The following is a 7,133-nucleotide window of genomic DNA, read 5'->3' as shown; positions in this document are numbered from 1 at the left end:
CGTCCCCTATTTTTCTCAGAATTTCTAAAATCTTGCACAGTTTGACATTGCGAAATGCTTTTCCCAAGTCCACGAATGCTTATTTTCCAAGTCCACGAATACTTAGATCATGTCTTGATTTTTCTTTAGCCTTGCCTCCGTTACCAGCAGCAACGTGATAATGCCTCTCTGGTGTCTTTCCTTCCCTAAAGCCAAACTTGTTATCTAACGTATCCTCAATTTTCTTTTCCATTCTTCTGTAAATTATTCTTGCCGCATATATTATTCTTGACAGCAACTTGGATGCATGAACTGTTAAGACGACTGAACGAGAATTCTCTCACTTGGGATTGTGGGAATTGTGTGGATTATGGGCGAAGTTTTTAATTCCACGTTTATGAACTCGTTCACGCAGGAGAATCGTACAAACGTACCGCAGTTTGACCATTGCACGGAGTCCCGTATGGACGACATAAAAATAAGCACCCCTGGCGTAGAGAAACAACTGAAAAAGTTGAAAACAAATAATTCGCCAGGTCCAGATGGAATCCCAATGCGGTTTTGGAACGAGTAGTCTACGTCATTGGCCCCTTACTTAATTTTCATTTATCGGGAATCTCTCGACCAGCGCAAAGTCCCAAGCGACTAGAGTAAAGCGTAGGTGACTCTCCTATATACTAAGGCTAATATTATTAACATCAGTTTGCTGCAGAATCCTTGAACATATTCTGAGTTTGAATATAATAAATCTCCTAGAGACCAGAAAGCTCATGTCCACGAACCAGCACAGCCTTAGAAAGCACCGCCCGTGCTAAACCCAGCTTGTTTTTTTCCTCAAATGTAACTTAGGATGAAGGGCAACAGGCTGATGCCATATTTTTAGATTTCCGAGATGCTTTATTCATTTGACAAACATTACAAGAATAAAGAAAAGATTAAAAGCAGAGCAAGACAAACATTAATTTTAGAACTTAATTCCCAGCTAAATGGGCCATTCAGTCTCACGCCTGCAGAGCAACTTTAATTTAAAACCGGCTGAAGGCCAATAACTTAAGGCTCAAAACAGGAATTTGAATTTTAAAAGACAGAAGGCCTTATACTAAAATTTCTTTAAATCAGACTGAAGGCCCAAACAATCTCACGCCTTAAGGGAAAATCAACTTTAATTTAGAATCGGCTAGAAGCCATACATAAACAAACATCAAGGAGAAATAAGAAAAGGCAGCACATCAAACGGCACTCAGAAGTTTCCAAGGATTAGCCTGGAATTCAAACGCTAACGCTCGCTTATGTGAGACAGGCACTCGGCCCAACAATTCTCAATCCGACTTCAACCCAACTGACAGACAGTCAACGGACCAAGCGACAGGATAACTTTCACTCAACCCGAAAAGCACACAATAGGGAGTTCAATGGAACAACGCAGAAGGTATCGGCGCCCACAACGAATTCCACATTCAGCTGTCAAACTACACGCCATGCTGGATAGCCACAACACGACGAGGAAAGTACACTGCCTGAATTTACGTCATAGGCCAGCGCAGGTAACCGGAACGTTAACGGCCACAAGGCAGAAGATTCCGCTGGTGCACTTCAATTCAAAAATAATCAAATTAAGTTAAACTCCACATGTTGTTGCCTGTGGGAATGTCACAACAGCCCGCGCGTGGACGCCGCCAGCGGCCCCGACCACACACGCGCCGCGGAGACTGCCTCGCTGATCCACGGCAACCGACCAACTGCCCGCACACGGCACAGCCGGAAACTATAAGCGCGAGGCCTGAGGTAGTACAAGGGTGCGAATATCGATATACGCTGCTGCTGCAACTGACGGAGAGAGAGAGGATAACAGCATAATCACGATAACCACGGGAGACTAATCACAGAATAGCAACAAAGATTTAATGTAAAGCGTAACACGAGCCAGCCGTGGCTCAAATTGTTGAGTAACATTGTTGTACTTGATGGTGAGTGTTCGTCGGAGACAGGGGTAAAATCAGGGCCCCCCAGGGAAGTGTGATAGGACCGTTGATACACATAAATGATCCGGCGAAACAGGGTTACCAGCAATCTGCGGTTGTTCACTGATGATGCTGTGCTGTTGTACAGGAAGGTGCCGAAGAGAAGATGTCAAAGATAAGTGAATGTAGGTTGACAAAAGATGACGCAGACAAAATTTCTATTTGGTGTGATGAAGGCGTCTGGCTCCAAATGTAGAAAATATGTAAGTTAATGCGGATGAGTAGGAAAAACAAACCCGTAATGTCCGGATGCAGCATTAATAGCGTCCTCTTTGACACAGTCACATCGTTTAATTATCTGGGGGTAACATTGGAAAGCTATATGAAATGGAACGAGAGTGAGAGGATTATGGTAGCGAAGGGAATGGTCGGTTTCGGTTTATTGGGAGTACTTCAGGAAAGTGTGGTTCATTTGTAAGGAGACGGCACTAGTGTGACTTATCCTTGAATACTGCTCGAGTGTTTGGGATCCGCACCAGCTCGGAATGAAAGAAGACGTCGAAGCAATTCCGAGGTGGACTGCTAGGTTCTTTACCGGTATGTTCGATCATCGTGCATATGTTAGGGATATGCTTCGGAAGCTCAAGTGAGAATCCGTGGAAGGAACAAGACATTCATTTCGAAGAACATTACTGAGAAAGTTTAGAGACCCGGCGTTTTAAGCTGATTGCCGAACGACCCTACTGCCGCCAACGTACATTTCCCGTAGGGAATACGAAGATACGAGAAATTAGGGCTCATACAGAAGCATATAGACAGTCGTTTTCCCCTTGCTCCGTCTTCCAGTGGAAAAAGAAAGGGAACGACTAGTTGTGGTAAAGGCTCCCTCCACCACGCATCGTACGATGGCTTGCGGAGTATGTATCTGACGGCAAGTCGCCAGTCGATATGTTCTACATACCTACGATTTTAAAAATTCTGACCGAATATTATCTATCCATTCTGCCTTATTCGTTCTTATGCTACCAGCAGATTAAGGAGCAAAAGTAGGACAGAGCAAGGTGGACAGAGCCCAGTCGTTACCTGTCGTAAGACGGACGTACGAAGGAAGAAGAAATGAAAGAAGAAGAACCGCATCGAGATGGTTTCCTGTGGCATGTGCGACTCCGACCGATCTGCCTACAACACAGTGTGTGTGTGTGTGTGTGTGTGTGTGAGGCGAGTACGGGACGCTGCTCTGGCGGACAGGGGGTTATCGCCAGCTGTTAACCCCGCTCTGCATCCGGCGCAGACTGCTTGGGCCCAGCCGGGAAGTCTGCAGGAGGCGCCGTCGCCCCAGCTGGAGGCGCTGCGCTCCCAGCCACTGACCGACACAGTCCGTGGTAACAGCCTGCTCACTACTCTCTTCCTACGTCTACGTCATATCACAGGACTCGTAATGGTCTGTAGGACGTGGAAATAAATCAAAGATGAACAATAATATTCAAGCAGACTGCAATAAATAACTATGGCAATGCCATGGCCATGAAGTTACCTACGTGGTTACTTGTAGCACCCACTCGTGGTGTCCCTTCGGACACAAGGTGGTGTCAACAGCTCGTTCTTGCAAACAAAAAACTTCGACGTTAAATGTGGTCAAACAATTGGGTAAGCAAACACAAAGGAAGATACAATACAATGGTGCAAATAAAAACGGAGACAGCCAGGCGCTTTGAGAACGTTGGAAATCACAGTCCTGACGGAGACCTTCAGCAAACAGCTCGATAAGCTGTGTGAGGGCTTGCAGAGACACAGTAGCGGTTTATAAAGAGATGGCTCTAGGACCCCTGTGGTGCCACGGGCAACCTCCATTCTGCCTGGAGCACGTTCAATTCTGGAGTCCGCCAAAATCCGAAAGCAATGAATGGCAGCACTGCAATTACATGTTGTATGTCCTGTCTGCTACAAAGTACCATGAAAATATCCAAGACGTATAGCGTAAGTGGATCTGTCCTCACCAAGTCTTATGAAGAGACTAATTATTTTTGCAGACCTTTTAGACTGAAGCACCAAAGAAACTGGTGTTGGCATGCGTATTCAAATACAGAGATAGGTAAGCCGGCGGAATACGGCCCTGCGGTCGGCAACGCTTATATAAGAAAAGAGTGCGGCGCAGTTGTTCTAAGTAGGCTGTTCAGGTTATTATGTTGGTAACGCCACGTAGCGCTCTATATGAAAATGTAAGTAGGCTGTTTAGGTTTTTATGTTGGTAACGCCACGTAGAGCTCTGTATGAAAATCACTGACTGTGCTGTGTGCAGTCTGTAGCTGGTTGGCATTGTTCTCTACTGTAGTGTTGGGCAGTTGGAGGTGAACCGCCAGCAGTGGTGGATGTGGGGATAGAGATGGCGGAGTTTTGAGAGCGGATGATCTGGACGTGTGTCCATCAGAGACAGTAACTTTGTAAGACTGGATGTCATGAACTGATATATATATATATATATATATATATATATATATATATATATATATATATATATATATTAGAATCTGTTATTTAGCTGGCAGTATTGGCGCTCGCTGTATTGCAGTAATTCGAGTAAAGAATATTTTTGTGAGGTAAGTGATTCATGAAAGGTATAGGTTATTGTTAGTCAGGGCCATTCTTTAGTAGAGATTAAGTCAGATTGCGTTGCGCTAAAAATATTGTGTGTCAGTTTAATGTTGATCAGAATAAGTAAAGAGAGAAATGTCTGAGAACGTTCAGTTCTGCTCAGCTGTTTGAAAATCAAATAATGTAAGAGGTTTATCAACACAGTCATTCATAAATTTTTCTAAGGGGACGTTTCATTGTTAGATTGGTTACTGCTGCGTCACTGCCAGATTATCGAGATTTAAGTGAGCTTGAAAGTGGTATTATAGACAGCGGCCTTGCTGCAGTGGTAACACCGGTTCCCGTCAGATCACCGAAGTTAAGCGCTGTCGGGCTGGGCTAGCACTTGGTTGGGTGACCATCCGGTCTGCCCAGCGCTGTTGGCAAGCGGGGCGCACTCATCCCTCATGAGACAAACTGAGGAGCTACTTGACTGAGAAGTATCGGCTCCGGTCACGAAAAATGACAACGACCGGGAGAGCGGTGTGCTGACATGTCCCTTCAGTGATGCCTGTGGGCTGAAGATGACACGGCAGCCGGTCGGTACCGCTCAGCCTTCAGGGACTGTTTAGATGGAGTTTAGTTTAGATTATAGTCAGCGACGAGCGATGGTACACAGCATCTCCGTGGCAGCGATGAAGTGGGGATTTTCCCGTACGACCGTCTCACGAGTGTACCGTGAATATCACTAATTCGGTAAAACATCAAATCTCTGACATCACTGTGGCTGGAAAAAGATCCTCCAAGAACGGGACCAACGACAACTTAAGAGAATCGTTCAACGTGATAGAAGTGCAACCCTTCCGCAAATTGCTGCAGATTTCAATGCTGGGCCATCAACAATTTTAAGCGTGCGAACCATTCAACGAAATATCATCGACATGGACTTTCGGAGCCCAAGACCAACTCGTGTACCCTTGATCACTGCGCGACACAAAGCTTTAGTCCTCGCCTGGGCCCGTCGATACCGATATTGGACTCTTGCTGACTGGAAACATGTTGCCTGGTCGAACGAGTCTCTTTTCAAATTGTATCGAGCAAATGGACGTATACGGGTATGGAGACAACTTCATGACTCCAACGACCGCTCGAGCTAATGGAGGCTCTGTAATGGTATGGGGGATGTGCAGTTGGAATGATATGGGAGCCCCAGTACGTCTAGACGCGACTCTGACAGGTGACACATACGTAAGCTATCTATCTGATCACCTGCATCCATTCATGTCCGTTGTGCATTCCGACGGACTTGGGCAATTCCAGCAGGACAATGCGACACCCTAAGCGTCCATAATTGCTACAGAATGGCTCCAGGAACACTCTTCTGAGTTTAAACACTTCCGCTGGCCACCAAACTACCCAGAAATGAACATTACTGAGCATACAAAATTCTTAAGGCTTTCATGGCCACTTGTTGACAAACTGCCTATTTGCTTCTGTCTCAGGCTATTGAACATATCTGGGATGCCTCCAACCCTTCGTACACTTACGGATATGAATACAGCTGGTTATAGGAACAAGGAGTACATATCACGGCCTATGTATTAACCATAAGGACAAACATATATAATGAGTATTCTTTCTGCAAATTGCATTTTCTATAGAGATTTTGCTAGTATGAAATATTTCATCTAGTAACAAGTCCATTTCTCCACGTCATTATGTGAAGAAAAGAACTGTTTACAGAAAGTTTACGATATACTAAAGTAATAAATAAAGCAAACGTTAACATGTAACGTATGAAGAGGAACAGACTAAAGAATGTAGTGACGCTACTAAAATTAAGTTTGATTTATATTACACTATCTGCAGCTACTTACAATAAGAAAGAACTACGTTATTTATATAAAATTACAACTGATTAAGCCATGTGGTTTATACAACCCTTCACACTATTGAAAAATTCCCCTACATTAATGTGAATGCGAAAAGCGAATGTACTGTAAACGAGAAAAAGATAAACGAAATTACTTTCATGTGATTAAAATGGCAAAAACTTCGCTTAGCTAGCAACTATAAGCCTCAAAGCAACTTCAGGTTCATTACTGCAAACAAGCGTTATTTAGCCAAACACAATGTAGCAGGCATATCACTGTAGAGGAGTGCATAAGCAAAGACGAAATATTTATGACCATGTACTCTGAGAAGTATGAAGATGAAACGTTATTACCAAAAATATTAAACTGACAAGTGGTACTTTATGTGTGCCTAAGTGTGAACGAACATGCTGACTGACCTGTGGGCAGTAATTTATCATTAAGAAGTCATGTAGTATAAACTGTTTTGTGGGGAATGATGCACAATAGCACTTTCCTCTTGGTGAAAAGATTTAATTGGAGGTGGAAAGCACCAAATAAAATTGCCACCCCTTCACTTAGTATATAAGTAAAGCATAACTGTGACTGTATGTGAATTTATGAAAAGTAGAATAAATAAGTACATTTATATTCATCAAGTTGAAACAACGAAAGACGAGCGTGGCTCTGCCAGTTGAAGAGTAATAACGAGTACAGTGGATCTCGCATTAAACTAGCCAGAGTGTAAGCTGTTACACGAACCTTTGAG

The 7,133-nt window shown here is 43.9% G+C and overlaps 1 pseudogene; it reads left to right on the top strand.

Annotated features, from left to right (window-relative positions):
• The first annotated feature begins 4,839 nt into the window (after positions 1 to 4,839).
• Positions 4,840 to 4,957, top strand: LOC126337214 (5S ribosomal RNA; annotated as a pseudogene).
• The last annotated feature ends 2,176 nt before the right edge of the window (positions 4,958 to 7,133 follow it).

Source organism: Schistocerca gregaria, chromosome 2 (genome assembly GCF_023897955.1).
Source record: "Schistocerca gregaria isolate iqSchGreg1 chromosome 2, iqSchGreg1.2, whole genome shotgun sequence".
Classification (NCBI taxonomy): domain Eukaryota; kingdom Metazoa; phylum Arthropoda; class Insecta; order Orthoptera; family Acrididae; genus Schistocerca; species Schistocerca gregaria.
Note: the sequence above shows the minus strand (reverse complement) of the source record. Positions and strands in the feature narration are given on the sequence as shown.